The sequence below is a fragment of the Mastomys coucha genome, unplaced genomic scaffold (assembly GCF_008632895.1).
Source record: "Mastomys coucha isolate ucsf_1 unplaced genomic scaffold, UCSF_Mcou_1 pScaffold14, whole genome shotgun sequence".
Taxonomy (NCBI): Eukaryota; Metazoa; Chordata; class Mammalia; order Rodentia; family Muridae; genus Mastomys; species Mastomys coucha.
In genome coordinates this window covers 61,032,886-61,051,731 of record NW_022196896.1, presented here as the reverse complement: position 1 = coordinate 61,051,731, position 18,846 = coordinate 61,032,886, and the positions used below count along the sequence as shown (strand labels likewise).

The window sequence follows — 18,846 nt, the reverse complement described above, 5'->3', positions numbered from 1 at the left end:
GAGTGTTGTCAGCTGTCTGTTGAGTTATATTTACATTCTTTCCAAACATCACATGTCCGTTCATCAGGCAGCCTTTAGAAAAATACCACCTGTCTGTTCTCAGCAAAGCATCCTCTTTTAAGACAGTTTTCAGAAAAAAATCACATGACACAACTGGGTCTCCAAGGAAACCAGAAATTTCCACTTGATATGCCTGTGGGAATTATCTTGATTATATTAAATTATATGAAAAGACCCATCTTAATTGTGGGTGGGACCATTCCCTGGGCAGGGGATTTTGGACTATATGAAAGAGAAAGTGAGCCAGCACTCCTTGGTTTCCAGATTGCTGGTGTCACGTAACTGATTGCCTCAGGCACTCAGGGCTCCCAATGGCTTTAACTTTCCCATTACCATGGAATCTGCCTAGGACTGTGGGCTTAAACCAACACTTTCCTTCTTGGGTTGCTTCTGTCAGAGTATTTCATTGCAGCAACAGGAAAAAAAACTAAGGCAGGCTTTGCTTCTGTAGTCCCTGGGGAAAGCGGGAAACAGGAAGGATGAGTCTAGGAATACAAATTCAACATACATTAGGGTTGCAGAGGTGGAAGAGTGGATTATCACAATCCCATAGCCTACAACCCCAGGGTAACTTGTATCAGATGTGGACAGAGCAGTGGAGAATTTGAGGGATTGCTCCAAATGGTGGGAAAAATAAAGGCATAGAACCGTATTGGAAAGTTCAGGGGCAGGAGCAATCTTTGTTCTCCTTTGAAAAGTCTCACAACGTCTTCTTGGCTTACCACATGTTATATTGGTATATGCTTAAGAAAGGTTGGTCAAATTGGGCCACATTCTTGATGACAGAGCAGTTTGCTCTTTCCCTGCTAAAGTTTTAACACCAGTAGAACTGTCTAGTAGCTGATGAAGGAGAGCTATGGTGCAGTATACTGGTGAACTAATAAGGTAAGTTTATTTATATCAATTTGCTTACCCCAGAATAAATGAACAAACACTTCTTAGGTGGAAGTTCCTCTTCTTCTTCTTTTAAATAGCTGACTTAACTACTGCTAAGAAACTGATGACATAGATATTCTACATTGCTGTTAGCTTTTGGGATCTATACAGCCTCGTTTCTGATTTTTCTCCCCCTCCAGTTAAGTGAGATAATATTAACCCCAAATCATCTGGCTATTATGAAAAATGTTTTAATAAAAAATATTCCCACCCCAAAGCACCCTTCTGGTGATGAGTGGATGTTGGGATAATGAGGAGGTAATCTCCAGCTCAGTAGGAGGGAAAGAACTGAGAACAGCATCAGGAATGGGAAGAGACCTGCAACCTCCCTGGGAATAATTACGCTAGTAACCACAGTAGCAAGAATAAGAGCAAAGCTCCAACAGCACTTTTCCATCATGCCATGGCTGTGGTAGAACTTCTACCGCAAACTGGAAGGCTCAAAAGCTTGTGTTGAGGTTGTGAGGAATGAGGGTCTACCTCCAGCTGAGAAGATGGTAAGATAGCAGTGTGGGGGCAGAGAAGTGAGCAGACATGAGGGCGATGGCAAGAATCCCAGTGTCAAGCTGTTTCTCTGCCTTTCAAGCTACTTCTTGAGGGTGATGCACATGGCTTTGTGTTTGAGCATGTCATTCCTGTGTAGTGTCTGTTGAAGGAACACTTTGTCCTTAAACTTCTGCTTTACGGAGTTCTCTTACTAGATGAAATTATGGAAAAAGGAGGTATCCGTGGAAGACTGCCATGGAAGTTAAGAATAAGGGTCTCAGCCGGGCGGTAGTGGCACACACCTTTAATCCCAGCACTTGGGAGGCAGAGGCAGGCAGATTTCTGAGTTCAAGGCCAGCTTGGTCTACAGAGTGAGTTCCAGGACAGCCAGGGCTACACAGAGAAACCCTGTCTCGAAAAACCAAAAAAAAAAAAAAAAAAAAAAAAAAAAAAAAGAGGAATAAGGGTCTCAATCTATTTGATGTCGTCTGAATCACAGTAACAAAGGGGAAGGATGCTCCTAGCTATGTAAAAGCTCCCAATTTGATTATATGTTTGAAATCAGGACTGAGGGCAACAGTCATGATCAGGATAATGTATTCTCATTGTCCCAACCGTTATATCAAGCTTCTCAGTGTTGGAGAACCTCCTAAATGTTTTGGAATAAGGCTAAAGTTACATTCCTGAAAATGAGATGGTGTCAGTTAAGTAACATGTAAGAAAGGATTCAGGGTAGCTTTCGTGATTCTAATCTACTATGCACAAAAGGAAAGAAACACTTCTAACTCAATTCACATGCTGGTCCCTTTTATCAAGTTACTGCAGAAAATCTCATAATTGGTGATTAGAAGTGAATTAAGAATTCAAATTTCTTCCTTCAGCAATACCAGTAAGATCTTTGGACAGGAATTCAGCTACACCTTACTGCACATGCTCCAAGTGGCAGAATCCACCCTGAGAGGCCAAATTGAACTTTACATACTAAGCAGCATTTTTGTGTTTTTGATTCTTGAGCTTTGCCTAGGGCATCTTCTATAATTAATCATCCCACAGGTTTTGAAGACTTCTGTTTAATCCTCTTGGATTTGTTAAAGAAAAGAAAGTTTTCATATGAAAACATCCTTATCTGGTGTCACGTCATATAGGTTTCACTCTTTAAGTCCACTTTCTTTTAAAATTTACTGACTGTTCCAAACCAGAAAGATGAAAAGCCTACATGTATCTGCCGTCCATCAACAATGGCAGGTGGAGACCACAATACAGTAAAGGAAAGGGATAGCTATTTAATATGCTTTCATTCTCCATTCTGATCACACACATGCCTGCTGAACGAGGCCACACAGCATGGAGTCTGACATCATGGCAGGGTTTTCAGGAAGCAACCATTGAATATTCCTCATTAAAAAGATCTATAAAAGAATCACAGTGAAGTCAGTACAAACAGTAAACCTTGCAAAAACTGCTTTCAGATCTAAGGGAGTGGAGAAGATTCGCTTCAGTAACGGTCTTCCTGCTCATAGGATGATTTTGAAAGTCTTGTGGTCTGAATTTATCTAAGGCAGCTGTTCTCCTGTAGGTGGAGACTCCTTTGGGGACATGTCGATTGACCCTCTTACAGAGGTTGCCTAAGACTATCAGAAAAAAACAGATATTTACATTATAATCCATAACAGAAACAAAATTACACTTACAAAGTAGCAACCAACATAATGTTATGGTTAGGGGTCACCACAACACGAGGAACTGTGTTAAAGGGTTGCAGCACTGGGAAGGGTGGGAGCCACTTTCCACTGAGTTCAGAAGGACCAGGAACCATTTTAAATGCATCCAATGTCACTCAGTCATCTCTGATTCTGAGAGACTACCCAATAGGCAAGCTAATTATCTTGATGACTTAATTAATAGGCCGTTCTTACAAAGAGGCTAAACACCTGAACCCACTGAGTCTCCTCTTCTCGGGCAGATCCAGCCCAGTCTATACACTAGTTTCACTAAACGAGAATTTGGTCAAACTGTATGGTGCTATAAATAATACTAAATGTATATAAGTCAAAAGCAGTAATGAGAAAGCACCTCTTGTTTTGTTTTTATTCACAGAGGCAGTTTTAGAAGGCTCTCAGGTTCAAGGGCAAGGACTCTGGTCATCCGTGCAGATGTCCTGGCTCAGCCCCTTGCCTTCCTCTCTCTGCAGCTGCTCTGCCACTTTCTTCTGGCCTTTCCTGACAAAGTCTCCTTTTTGCTCTTAACCACAGAATGAACTTTTGTCTGTTTTTCCCATTCTGTGTTTCTTCCTCATTCAAATATTCAGACCTATTGGTGTGTGGGCACTTAGGTGAACAGACCCATTAGTTAGCTTAGGTGTCGAAGACTCTGGTTTAGTAGTTTCTCAATTTTTCTCCATCTGAAAAAATGCAAGGAGTCCTGTTTTAGCTAAGTGCATTTATGTAATTTTCTTATACTCTTGGGTAAGGTGGTGAATGTTATGTCTATGTGATAGTAATTTAATAAAGAATCTGAATTTCTATAACATTTCTTCCAGGGGAGTTGTGTGTGTGTATGTGTGTGTGTGTGTGCATGCATGTGTAAGCATGCATGTGCATTCTTCGAGTCACCACTGACTAAATTAGTAGTGCTCAGACTTTACTTAAAAACAAAACAAAACGTTATAGTTTTCCCAGGGTCTGCGGGACCTATCTTCGTTTTATGGACTGGATATGAAGTTCTTGGTTCCGAGTTCTCAGGCAGTACAGTAGCTACTGCTTCAAGGGACCTGCTGCTCTAGAGATAAGACAGGAGAGGGGTTAATGCTTTGGTTTGAGAGTCAATAATAACTTATTATTATTCTTATTTTATTATTACTATTAAATTTTTATTATTTAAAACAAACTCTAACTTTATTTTTTAAATTTTTATTGGTTATTTTATTTATTTACATTTCAAATGTTATCCCCCTTCCTGGTTTCCCCTCCACAAAAACCCTTTTCCCGCCTCCCCCTGCTTCTATGAGGGTGCTCTCTCTCCTCCCCCATTCCCTCCTCATTGTCCTAACATTCCCCTATGCTGAGGCTAACTTTATTCTTTTGATCATAGTTTCCCCTCCCCCAAGTTCTTCCAGATCTTTCCCCATGCCCTACCCACCTAACTTTAAGTTCTTTCTCAAAAAAAAAAAAAAAAAAAAAAAACCCAAAATCCCAGTCCAACTACAAAACCCTCAAACCAAGGGAAAAAACAAGCAAACAAAAACAACCAAAAACTACAGCTGAAAAAGAACAAAACAAAATTGAACACAAAACTGTGAGCAAATAGAAGTACACACACACAAAACTGTGGAATCCATTATACATTGGTCAACTTCTCGTGAACGTGAAGCCTGCCCTGGAGTGGCTGATCAATCTAGTGTCACTTTATTAGAGAAAACGGATGGCCTATTGAGTTGGTTATAAGCCTTGTCAGCTAACGCTCTCTCAACTTTAGATTCTACACTGTCACAGCAGTTTAACAAGCATCCCTCACAACTCCTTAAGAGGAAGAACAGAAAAGAGATGGATTTAAGGATCTGAAAGGATCTGGATTGTGCTAGACAGTTTTCTTCTTACTATTCTTATTTCTTCTCTATAACTCAATTTTTAGAGCTTTTAATTGAATCATAAAGGGTCTAAAAGACGTGTATAACAGAAACCAAAAAAATTTTGAAAGCAAGTTCCTTTTTTGAAAGATTACAATATTTTACATAAGTTTACTCTCAACATATGAAAATAGAAGGTTTCGATAATCAAAACAACATGCTACTGGCTTAGAAAAAAGCAAATGGGTTAAAGGAATAGATTGAAAAATTCTGTCAGACGTAGGCAAATATATATGAATTTGTCCACTTGAAGAGAAATACATATAAATGGATACACAGAGAATTTCAAGTTTGTGAAAAATATAGACAATTTAACTGTATTGGAAACATCAGTTACTGATTCAAAATAAGTATTACAAGAAAGTAATTTCTAGGTGAGTTTTAAAAAAATCTAAAATATAGAAGAAATAGAAAATAGAATATAAAAAGAAAATAGGAAAAAAGCCTGCTATATTTCTGTGATCTTAGAAAATAAAAAGTGAAAGTGCTGGATGGAAATATCAGAAATTTACATCAATAACTTTCATATGAAAAATCTACTCATTTTAAATACATGTAAAAGTCAAAATAGTTTGGTTAAAACTATTTTAAAAGCCAAAGTAAAAAATATTTAAATCCAATTACAAGGAAAGGATTAGATAATAAAATAGCTTGTCAAAGCACTAAGAGAACAAAACACACAGTACAATTTTAAAAAATTTAGGTAAACCCGAATAGTAGCCAGTGGAGAAGAAGACGAGCTAGAAACAATGAAGGTGGATAGGACATGATATCACTGAAGGGCCCAGCTTAATTATTACAAACTCCATTTTGTTTCCATACTCCATTTTATTATTAACTTGCCCTCTTAATGAACTCAGCTCCTGGAAAACTCCCAAGTTGTTCCAGGAGTCATGTCACCCTGGTAACAATCACAATTTCCTCTGAGCAAAAAGCCACTCTACCCCTAGTAACAATCAATAAGTTCATTATTCCTTAAGAAATAAAAATTTACTGGTGGAAAACAAAAAGTGCACTCTTTAAAATGAAAGTATCTAAAGTTTAAAGTGGATTGATTAAGCTAGCAACCATTGTTCACACCAAGCTAAAGTCATTCCTAGCCAATAAAAGTGCACCGAGCAAAGGTCAACCAATTGTGTAACTGCCAAGCTGGAAAGTCCCTTACCCTGATCCAGCAACCATGATAAATAGGCAAGGCTTGTACTAACACAGGATCTTCTACACCATCTATTGTGCTGGAGAGGTTGGAGGGTTTGAGCTTGAGCTTGAATAAAGACTGTTTGCTTTGGCATATGAGTTGGACTCCTGATGGTCTGTGGTGGTCTGTGGAGACCTTGAGATTTTGGGCATAACAATCACAAGGCTTTGAAAGCCGTGTCAAAGTTAGAAATAAAAATTTACTGGTAGAAAGCAAAAAGTGCACATTCTTTAAAATGAAAAGCTACTTTTAGCAATTTCTGCATTAGAAATATTTTCATGTAGGAACAGTAATATAAGGATGTTTATTGAAGCATTAAAATATTTTGACTTTTTAAAAACAATATTTCATCTAATACATTTTGATAATGTTTTTCTTCTGTCCTAATTCCTCCCAGATACTTTCCAAACTTTCCTACCCACCCAATTTTGTGTTCTTTTGTCTTTCTTTTTGAATAAACAAAAGCAAAGGGAAACAAACAATAATCTTTACACACAAAAATATCCCACAAAACACAAAAGTGGAAATTGAAATGTACAAAAAAAAATGCCTAACCCCGAGAAAATGAGACAAAAAATATACAAAGGTAACACTGAATTTGTTTTGTATTGGCCAACTATTCCTGGGTATGGTGCCTGCCATGAAGTGTGCTTAATACAACCAGTAAGGCACCACTGGTAAAATGTATTTTTCTTTGCCAGTGGGTATTAATTGCAGATAGCTTCTTGGATAATGGTGGAAACCCATGTCCAGTTTCTTCTATTGGTACTGAGACCCCCATCTGGCTTGAACCTGTGTAGGTCTGATGCATGCTGTCTTTGTGAGTTCCTATGTGCATCAATCCTGCTCTGTTTGAGAGATCCTATTTCCTCAGTGTCATTCATTACCTCTGGATTTTACAGTCTTTCTTACTTCTTTTCTGCTTAGATCTCTGAGCCGTGAGGGGAAGACTTAGATGGAAAAAAAATTCCCATTTAGAGTTGAGTGTTCCAAAGTCTCTCATTCTCTGCACATTGTCCAGTTGTGGGTTTCTGTTAATTACCCAAGTTACTGCAAGAGGAAGCTTCTCTAATGAGGGCTGGATGATGTGCTGGTGTATGGGTATAGTAATCCATCCTTGGGGGTTATTTTATTGCTATGTTCCTTTAGTAAAGGGGTTTTCAATATTTTTAATGTTGTGACCCTTTAATACACTTCCTCATGTTGGGGTGACCCCCAACAATAAAACTATTTTTGTTGCTACATCGTAACTGTAGTTTTGCTACTGCTATGAAATGTAATGTAAATACGAGATATGCAGGAAATTTAACATGCAACCCATGTGAAAGGGTCTTTGAACCTCCAAAGGGGCCATGATTCATAGGTTGATTTAAGAGAATAATAACATTAAAATTTCCCCTAGAATTCATTTATCTCTCATCTAGTGTCAGGTTCGTGGCAATTTAGTAGTGTCAGGCCTGAGTTCTATCTCATGGAGTGTGAATTTGAAATCTAATTAGAAAGTGGTTGGTTACTTTTAGAACATTCGTGCCACGGTTGCATCTGTATACCTTTCAGGCAGGTCACTGCTATAGATTGTAGCAATGGTAGTCAGGAGATATTGATGATTGCCTTTCTTTTTTTTTTCTTTTCTTTTCTTTCTTTTTTTTTCTGTTTTTTTTTTTTTTTTTTTTTTTTTTTTCTTTTTCAAGACAGAGTTTCTCTGTGTAGCTCTGGCTGTCCTAGAAATCATTCTGTAGACCAGGCTGGCCTCGAACTCAGAAATCTGTCTGCCTCTGCCTCCCAAGTGCTGGGATTATTCTTTTCTACTAGTGTGCAGAGTACCTTCAAGTATTATAAATGTTAATAAATAGTGATGAAGTTTCTAGTTAGGCACCAGCTCATCTTCTCTTTGTTGATGCCATATGTAAGTGCTGTCTTCAGTAGTAGAGTTTGTCTCTGATATTTTGGGTTTCCATGAGGCCCCTTTGACCAAATACTTAAGGAAGATATAACCAATTCCTTGTACTATAGGCTTTACTTGGTTGAGATTAAACAGTTGGGGCATTGTCTTTCTATTACTTGGTGACTCCATTTAGATTGCTTTCATCTATTTATCTATTTTAGGAAGTGTATACACTGGTAGGTCTCTCTATATTTTTTAAAATGACCTTTACTGTTGGTTGCCCTCCTTTAGTCTTCTCTTCTATCCCCATTCCTATTTAATCTTCCTATTCTGATTTACCCATTGTCTTTCTATAAACATTTTTTGCCCCATCCTTGGGAGATCCTCTCCTCCCCTTAGTTTCTTACTAGGTACATAACATCAGTGGTTATTCAAATTGTTAGAGGCTAACACCAACATAAGGGAAAATATAAAATATTTGTCTTTTTGTGTCTGGTTTACCATGACGTTTTAATTATATAGCTCTTTAGAACAACTTGAAATTGGAGATGAAGATACCTCTAGTAGTTTGATTTTTATTCAGGTTTCTTTTTTTAAGTATCTTGAATTTTTGTGTGTGTGTGTGTTACCATATACAGTTGAAAATTAATTTCAATTTTGAGGAAGACGTGTTGGGGATTTGATGGGGATTGTATTGAACCTGTAGATTGTTTTCAGTAGGATAATCATTTTCACATTTTTTTTTTTAAACCCTACAGCACCCGGTATTCCCAGGCGGTCTCCCATCCAAGTACTAACCAGGCCCGACCCTGCTTAGCTTCCTAGATCAGGCGAGATCGGGCACGTTCAGGGTGGTATGGCCGTAGACCATTTTCACAATTTTTAAACTAATATCATCATTAATTATTTGGGTGTTTAATATAGTGATCACATTCACTTCCGAGTCTTTCCAGCTCTACTTCCATCCCCTTTGACTACCCCCAAAGAAAATAAGAAAAGGAAAAAAAGAAGAAAACATACTAAGTCTAATTTGTATTGCCAATATATTTACTGGAGCATGGTCAAATTCCCAGGGGTCAACCCTTTAAAGAAAATTGAGTCTTTCCCCACCCCAACCTCTCCAGAAGCTATCATCTGTAAAAAGCTATATTTTAATATTCCTGTCACTATTTTTTAGAAGTTCTTTTCAATGCTTTCCTATATAGACTGTTTCCTTTTGGGGGGTGTCTGGTGTGGGAGAGAGGTTGTCACAGAAGCCCACTATGTCTCTCATTCTCACTTGTAAGTCTGCAGTCATCAATGCCACTGAAAAAGAAGCTTCCTTGCTCTTCACAGTCAGCAGCAGCACAGATCATGGACTTCCATATGGTTTCTGTTAGCTGTACAGACTACAGATACCAAAAGGGCCCTTGGCATGGGCCACAGACACCATTGTGGTCCTCAGTGGCAGCACAGGACATGGACATGGGCATTATCTCTAGCAGGAGCACAGACCATGAAAATACACATGACCTCTAGCATGAGGTGTGTGTGTGTGGGGTCTTTATAACTTTTGTGTCTTCTTCAATTTCTTTCTTAAATATCTTAAAATTTTTATTCTGTATATATTTCACTTGTTTGGTTAAAGTTTTAGGATGGGTGGTAGTGTTTCTGTGGGTAGACAGGTGAAGACAGAAATGAAGATGGCCTGGAGGAAAGGGTGAAAGGAACTATGGGAAAGAGCTAGGGGACAAGCCTGCACCAAGAGGCAGGGCACACAGGAAATTGAGGTGTGTATGGGACAAAAAGGGGCTCCTGAAGGGCTCCTGTGAGCAGACCATTAAAGGACTAAGAATAAATCTGGGTAAATTTTACTGAAGGACAGGAAGGATAGCGAGAACCATCTCCCTGAGTTGCAGTCCAGTGTAACCACTGCAGATCTCTGGTGAAAAGGGTTTGTGCAGATTGGTGGTTGGCCCAAGGTAATGGATATGGTTGAGAAGAGAAAGATTAGAGGGTTAGTAGGAACAACCATAAGCTGGGTCTGCACCAAGAGTGGATTCCCCATGACTGAGGCAGTTCTCTTAATGCTAACAAAATTCAAAGCAATCAAATGTGTCTATTCAGAGGAACTGGTTAATTATGTTGTGGGGTATCCCCATTGTGACACCTAAATGCTGTGAAGAGGAATTCCCAGAAAGAAGCTCTGCCTACCATAGCCACTTGGCTGACTAGAACCTGAGTGGTGTATGTGGGGGTGGGATATTGTGATCCCAGAGCCAAGTTATTCTCGGGATATTTTTAGCCCCCTTACTAACATTTGTTACCTCCTGTATGTATGTCTTAACATATTTCATAACCTCTATAAAAATTCATTGGAATATATGAACAGACCCTTAGTTTCTAGCAACCAAAGAGCTAAGAATGGTGTCAGACAAATCTAATATTTATAGCACAGTTTCCCCAACTTTGCTATGAATCATCGACTTGATATACCTACCAACATATTTTAAAAGTGTGTTATTTTATGACTGTTTTTGTTCTATTTCTATAAAGAATTTATTAAATTTCTACCTCATTGGTATTTTGGGAAACCTGAACCTGCAATTCTATGCTATGGTCACTTACACTGGGCTCCAAAAACATGGGTATCTGCTTTGGGGAAGTGGGACATTCAATGCATAAAACTATTGAGATATTAAGGCATTTAAAAATTACCGATTAACTAAAAAATACAGATTTCTTGATTTCTGGTCTCAGAAACCACTATTTCCATAAGCAATGTCCAAAAAGGATAATGGGACATATACTAGAAGGACTTGAAATTAATGAGAGAGAAACTGAAACAACTCAATTAATGGTCCTTAAATTTGAATGTACATCAAATCCAGCTAGAGGGCTTGTTAAAGCACAGATTGGCTTCAGCTAATATTGTCTTTTTATTAAAATGTTCATACAATATTTTGATCATATTATTTTTCTTCCTCCACTTTCCCCAGACCCTCTCCACTTCTTTACCTACCCAATTTCATCTCTCTCCAAAAGAAAAACTAAACCAAACCAAATTAAAACAAGAAGCAAGCAAACAAGCAAAGCATCAATCAGACAAAAAATGTTACCAAACCAAACCAACCACACACATGAAAAACAACCAAACTCAGCATAACAAGTCACAATAAGACCAGGCCCATATCATCACATCCTGGCTGGTCAAGGCAATCAAGTAGAAGGAAAAGAGTTCCACAAGTAGGCCAAAGAGTCAGAGAAAGTGCTTGTTCCCACTGTTAGGACTCACACAAGAACACTAAGCTATCCAGCTATAACATATGCAGAGGACCTAGGCCAGACCCCTGTAGGTTCCTTGAACTCTGCAAGTCTTCATGAGTTCCAGTCAGTTAATTTTTTGGCCATGCTCTTGTGGTATGTGCCTGACCTCCCTGGTTCCTCCAATCCTTTCTCTTCCTTTCCCACAGGACTTCCCAGCCTCTGCCTAATGTTTGCCTGTGGTACTCTGCATCTACTCCATTTGGTTGATGGATGAAGTCTCTCTGGTCTCTTTGATGACCATTCTCCTAGACTCAAAAGGACAAAGAGTGTGTACTCACTTAGAAGTTGATTTTAGCTGGAAAGTAAAGGATTGTCATGCTACAGTTCACAGATCCAGAAAGGCTAAGTAAAAAGGAGAGCTTAATGGGGGATGCAAAGGTCTCCCTGGGAAGAGGGAATAGAATAGATTTCAAGGGGGGACTGGGAGTGAGTGAGTTGGAAACAGGAAAGAACAGGTGAGGCAGAGTGAGGCAGAGATGACTCAGAGTGGGAGAGATGACTGGACTCAGAGTGGATTTTGGGGCCAGGTGGAAATCTAGTGTAAAAAAAAAAAAACTTCATGGAATTAGTGAGAGTAACCCTGGCAAAGATTTCTAGTAATGGGGCATGTGGAGCCTGAACCATCAATCTTCTATAAAATATTTTAAAAGGTCCTCTTTGCTAATTCCTCACTGAAGGAGACTAATGCTATAAGACCTCCCAATCAAGGTTGTGCTAGTTTCTAGTACCACTTCCACAGAAAGGAGCCAAAATAAGGCGCTGAGATTTATCAATAATTTCAGGTCTTAATTTGGGATGTCTTGTGTTAGAAAGCAAGGAAATACCAGAAGGGATGGGCACATGGGAAGAGTTCACAGAACAACTAGTGGAATGGCTAATGGAGAAAGTATAGATATCAAAAGTTACACTAGTGGGTTACATACCACACTGCATTATCAGAAACTGACAAGGACATTTGGACTAATACAGACTTCATGAAGTTTCTCATGGTGACTCATTGGAGTCCTCAGATTGCCAGTGTCATGAAATACAATGCAAAAAGGAAATATCCTTAGTTAAAGATGAGTGAATTGTATATGGTCCATGCTAAGTGCATGGATTTTACAAACACAGTTAGCAAGGATATCTCTATAGACAAGGAAATCTGTGCTCAGATTCTTAATAAGACAATATCACATCAGAGTAAATTTTCTGGTTGCGATAATGTTGTTGGTTTGTTTCCTGGCCTAAAAAGGTATTTCCATATAAATGTGTAAAGAAAAATTACAGAAGTGGATTTAAAACTTGTTTTCTCTGAGTATGTGTTAATATAATACCAACAGAAAGCAAAGATGTCTGTCTGAATACACCAGGAATGTACTGCTAGAAACTTCCATCTGTAATCGGTATATATTCATCAAAGTATAGCTGTATAAAAAGAAAAAGTAAAAATCAATGGAGTTTTGTAATTGTCTTCCAGTGTTTATATGCTTGCATTCTTTAGACTCTTTCCTCTTAGGAGAAAAGATTGTAGTTATTCCTTACAGAGGTCAATGAAACCAACGGGAGCATTTATGTGTGGTTCAGTTTGTTTATTTTATTATTTGCCTTTCTGCAGATGAGTGTGGCAGGAAACATATTACAGGAATTTTAAAAGAGAAGGACAAAGTAATAGCAACAAATTTCGATGACTTAATTTATGAAAAACATAGAAGAAATTATAGGCAGAAGACAGATAATTTAATTTTTGTTGTCTACACTGGGGTGATATTTCATTCCCTGGTCTTGCTATCTTGGAAGAGGACTAAATATAATGTGTAGCTGTGAGGAAGCAGCTGCAAGCCTTCATATCCCACTTTACTTGCCAATATTTTATGACCAAACAGATGTGCATGCAAATCGCACCTGCTCACCCTCCAGAAGCAGTGTTTCAGTCAAGTACTTGGAAATAACTTTTGCCTTGAAGATAGAAAATGTCCTAAAGAATCTCGAAGGCCGGACAATGAAGGTGTCAGCAGCTCCCGACCAAGGGCACAGTTGAGACATATGGTCACATTTTTACGGTTTCATGGGACTCCAGGGAGCACTGGATAACCAATCAATGAAAACCTATTAGATGAGAAAATAAGGCCAGAGAATGTGCAGGGAACAATGAGAGGCAGCTTGCCCTGCAGATGCTGTTCAGAAAAGTTGAGAATGGCAACAGCCTTGCTGATATCCTAACAGCAGGCTCACGGCACTTTGAAAGACAGAGTTGCCTTCAGAGAAGATGAAAGGTATTGTACTTGGTGTTAGCTGTTTTGATTCCTCCTAAAGTATTTTTGTTTGGCTTATCCAATATATCACAACTTGGAAGAGAAGACTGATACTCTTTCTGTAATGGTGTAGTAATAAGGAGAGACTTGCTTCATTTTGTAATATCAGCTGTGCTGTGTCAGGCTCTGAGACTTTTCTTCTCTCACATGACAGCCTCCTGCCACTTCTTCCTGGTTATTTGGTACTGGCTGGAATTTACTGAGATATACTTGAAAAACAGCACAATTATTTTTCATTGCATTCTTTGCAGACATGTGATGATTTATTGTTGGTGATAGCAACTCAACTATCCCCGCTGCATCTGCCTTTTATAAACACAGAAATCAAACTTATGGTGGTCCTCCAGTCTCCCAGCTGACGATCTCTCTCTGCTGGTCCCAATCCTATGCTGTTAAGGACTTCACATCTTTTATATTTAGTTTTGATTTCCTAGTAAAGTTTTTGCCACACAAAATATGTTTGATCTCTGAATTTTTATCAATGTATGAAACACATAAGAAAGCTAAATACATTATAAGCTTGAATATTCTGAAAAACATCACATAAATATACCCAGTAACTGAAATACAGACAGAAAATGGTGTACTACTCTGATCCCTTTGGGATTCTACCCACAACTTGTGTTTATAATCACAGTCCTATTTTTTAAAGATTTGCTCAATTTTCTCTACTTTTGAAAACTTTTGAATATTTCTGCCTACCTTTATTTTATTTTTTATTAGATATTTTCTTTATTTACATGTCATATGATTTTTCTTTTCCCAGTTTCCCCTCCCAGGAACAAACAAACAAACAAACAAACACAACAAAAACAAACCCCTGTTGCCTCCCTTCTCCCCATGCCTGCCACCTGACCCTCTCCCACTTATTGGCCCTGGCATTCCCCTACACTAGGGCACAGAACCTTCTCAGGACCAAGGACCTCTCTTCCCATTAATAATTGATTTTGCAATCCTCTACTATACACATGCTGCTAGAACAATCAGTTCTACCATGTATACTCCTTGGTTGGTTGAGTCCCTAGGATCTCTGAGGGTACTAGTTAGTTCATATTGTTGTTCATCCTAGGGGGCTGCAAACCCTTCAGCTCCATTGGTCCTTTCTCTAACTCCTTCACTGGGGACCCTGTACTCAGTTCAATGGATGGCTGTGAGCCTCAACTTCTATATTAGTCTGATACTGTCAGAGCCTCTCAGGAGATAGCTATATCAGGCTGGCTTGTCCTTCCTTCATAGTTAGTGTCTGCAACTCCTTCTGTGGGCATTTTGTTCTCCCTTTTAAGAAGGAATGAAATGCCCACATTTTGGTCTTCCTTTTTCTTGAGTTCCTTGTGGTTTGTGGGTTGTTATTCCTGTATTCCAAACTTCTGGGTTAATAACCACTTATCAGAGAGTGCATACCATCTGTGTTCTTTTGTGATTATGTTACCTCACTCAGGATGATATTCTCCAGATCCATCTATTTCCCTAAGAATTTCATAAATTTATTGTTTTTAATAGCTGAGTAGTACTCCATTGTATAGATGTACCACAACTTCTGTATCCATTCCTCTGTTGAGGGACATCTGGGTTGTTTCCAGTTTCTGGCTATTATAAATAAGGCTGCCATGAACATTGTGGAGCATGTGTCCTTATTACATATTGGAACATCTTCTGGGTATATGCCCAGGAGTGGTATAGCTGGATTCTCTGGTAGAACTATGCCCAATTTCCGGAGGAACTGCCAAACTGATTTCTGGAGTAGTTGTACCAGCTTGCAATCCCACCAGCAATGAAGTAGTGTTCCTCTATATCCACAACCTCTCCAGCATCTGCTGTCACCTGAGTTTTTAATCCCAGCCAATCTGACTTCTACCTTTATTTTTTAAAAATTTCTATGCTACAGAGCATTCTGTAGAACTGCTTCTTCTACCCTAAGGTTGGGACTTAATTCTTAAGCTCTTACATATAGAAGTGTTATGCTTAGCTTTGTAAATGCTTTGGATGAATGTGCCATTCTTTTTGGTATATGTCTATAAGGAGAATCCCTAGATAGACTAGATAGTCTGTAGGATATTCTTGATTGTAGAATTGCAGGAATGTACCTGACTAAACTGTCTCTCAGAAAGGTCTTTCTTAATATTAAGGAAATAATCCTGTTGACAATACTCTCAAATCCCATCCTTACCCCCCCACACACACCCTTTGGAATAAACATAGCCAAGATAACAAGAGACCTCCACAATGAAATGTTTAAAACCAAAGGAAAAAATTAAGGAAAACACTAGAACATGTGATGCTATTCAATGCTTTTGGAAGAAAAGAATTGATTGTAAAAATGACCAAAAGTAATCAACAGATTCAATAGAATTCCAATCAAAATTGAAACTATATTCGTCACAGAAATGGAAAAACTAATCTTACAATTGATGTGATATCTTAGAATTTTAGTGCTGTGAATAGACACCATGACCAAGGCAAGTCTTATAAAGGACAATGTTTAATTGGGGCTGCCTTACAGATTCAGAGGTTCAGTCCATTATCATTAAGGCAAGAATATGGTAGGCATGCATATTCTACAGGAGGAAGGAGGAACTGAGAGTTCTACATCTTCACTTGAAAGCTGCTAACAGGATACTGGCTTCCAGGCAGCTAGGATGAGTGTCTTAAAGCCCACATCCACAGTGACACACCTATTCCAACAAGGCCACACCTACTCCAACAAAGCCACACATTCTAATAGTGCCATTATCTGGGCTGAGCATATACAAACCATCACATATGGAAACACAAAAGACCCTGCCAAGCAATAGTAATCTTGGGCAAAAAAGAATAATGCTGTAGGTATCACTATACTTAATAACACGTTAAACTACAGAGCCATAGTGGCAAAACAGCATTATGTGGATCAGTGGAATGGAACAGAAGATTCTTAATTCGGGATATGCAACTACAGTCAACTGAGTTTTGACCAAGAGATCAATAGTACATACACATAAGGGTTCAGACAGCAACTTTGACAAATGGTGCTGGAAAACCTGGTAATTCACATGCTGAACAATGAAACAAGATCTTTATGTCTCACCCTGAAAATCAACTCCAAATAGACCAAAGACCTTGATGTAAAAGCTAAACTGCCAAAACTCCTGGCAGAAAAATTAGGGTAAGATACACAAGTAGTAAATGGCTCTCTAAATTGGGCTCCATTTTTTTTAGGAAATAAGGTCATACACTGAAAAAATGGGATTTCATGAAAGTATAAATTTCTGAACAGCAGAGGAAAACTGTCAGTCAAATGATGAGGCAGCCTACAGAATGAGAGAATATCTTTAACGGCTATACATCTGACAGGAAATTAATATCTAGAACATACAAAGAACCAAAATATGAAATACTCAGAAAATTGCACATAGAATTTTCAAAATAAGAAATACAAATAACTATTAAATGCCTTTAAAAATATTCTACACCATTTCCTATCAGGAGATTGAAAATTGACACTAGTTAGAGATTTCATCTCATCCTCGTCAGCATAGCTACTAGGTAAAGAACAAGACAAAAAACCTCCCCACCCCAAACAAGCAAGCAAACAAACAAACTAAAAAACAAACAAAAATAATATCAACAACAAAATGATGATAGAAGTGATAGTGAGTAAAGGGGAAACATTTTTTCTTTATGCAATTGATTTGTTTTTACCATACAATGCATTTTCGTAGTGATGTTTTGTCTCCACCAATTCCTTCCAGATCATCCCCACCTCCCTATCCAATATTATGCTTTTTCTCTTTTTCTTAAAAAAGAAAACAAAAGCAAAACCCCCAAACAAAGAAAAGTTGTACTAAGAACAACAAAACAAAAAAAATGCAGACAGCACCCCCCCCATAAAAATGAAAATCAGAATAAACAAGCAAAAGATTAACAAGACAAAATGCCCTCAAAGAACGTTGAGAGAGAAAAGTCTACAAAAATAACATTGAGTTTGTTTTGTGTCGGCCAACCACTTCTGGGATTTCAGCCTGGCCTCAAGTATGGTTAATATATCCAGTGAGACTCCATTGGAGAAGACTGATTTTTCCTTTGCTGGTCAGTACCAATTGCTAATGACTTCTTCGTTAGGGGTGGGAGCCCATGTATGATTCCCCTGTCAGTGGCAGGACCACATATGGCTCGAACCCGTGCAGACCTTGTTTGTGCTGCTACAGTCTGAGTTCACACGTGTATCAATCATGTTGCGTCTGGAAGGCACTACTGGAATCATCTATCACCTCTGACTTACCATCTTTCCACCTCATCTTCTATATAGATCCCTGCGCTTTGAGGGAAGGGCTTTGATAAATACATTCGATTTAGGGCCAAGTACTCCAGAGTCCCTCACTCTTTGCACATTATTCAGTTGCCCACCTCTGTGCTAATTACCATCTACTGCAAGAAGCTTCTTGGATAAGGGCGGTGTGATGTGCTGACTTAGAAATGCCATTAGGAGTCATTCGATTGCTATGCTCCTTCAGTAGAATAATAGCATTTGGTTTCCCCCAAGCCTATCAGGTTCCTGGCCACTTTATCAGTGTCGGGTACAGGTTCCATCTCATGGAGTGATCCTTAAGTCCAATCAGAAAGTGGTTGTGATTTCCCATAACACTGGTGCCACCATTGTACCAGTGTACCTTTCAAGAGGGTCACTTGCAGGGATTGTAGCTGTAGGTGATTGAAATCTGGGATGGTGATACCTCCAGTAGTTCTTTTATTAGTCATGATTTAATGTGAGCTATTCAGGACTTTCTGCTTCTATATGAAGTTGAAATTTTTCAATTGTTGTAAAGAATTGTGTTGGGATTTTTATGGGGATTGCACTGAGCCTTTAGATTGTTTTTGGTAGAATGGGCATTTTTACAACATTAAGTCCTAGTAAGTCAGTGGGTAGGAGAATGAATTGAAATGTGCCAGGAGAAAAGGAGCTTGGGAAAGAGCTAGAGGGATCATATCTACATCAAGAGGTGGAGTCTCCAGGGAATGGAGATGTTGTGGGAGGAGAGGTTCCTGCAAGCAGGCTGCAGTAGGACAAAGAGTAAGTGTG

At 38.7% G+C, this 18,846-nt stretch overlaps 1 non-coding gene across 1 annotated transcript; it reads right to left on the bottom strand.

Moving 5' to 3' along the window:
- Window positions 1-8,939: 8,939 nt before the first annotated feature.
- LOC116089700 lies at window positions 8,940-9,058 on the bottom strand. The gene has a single exon (XR_004118447.1). It is a non-coding gene; the product is annotated as a 5S ribosomal RNA (ribosomal RNA).
- Between the last annotated feature and the right edge of the window lie 9,788 nt (window positions 9,059-18,846).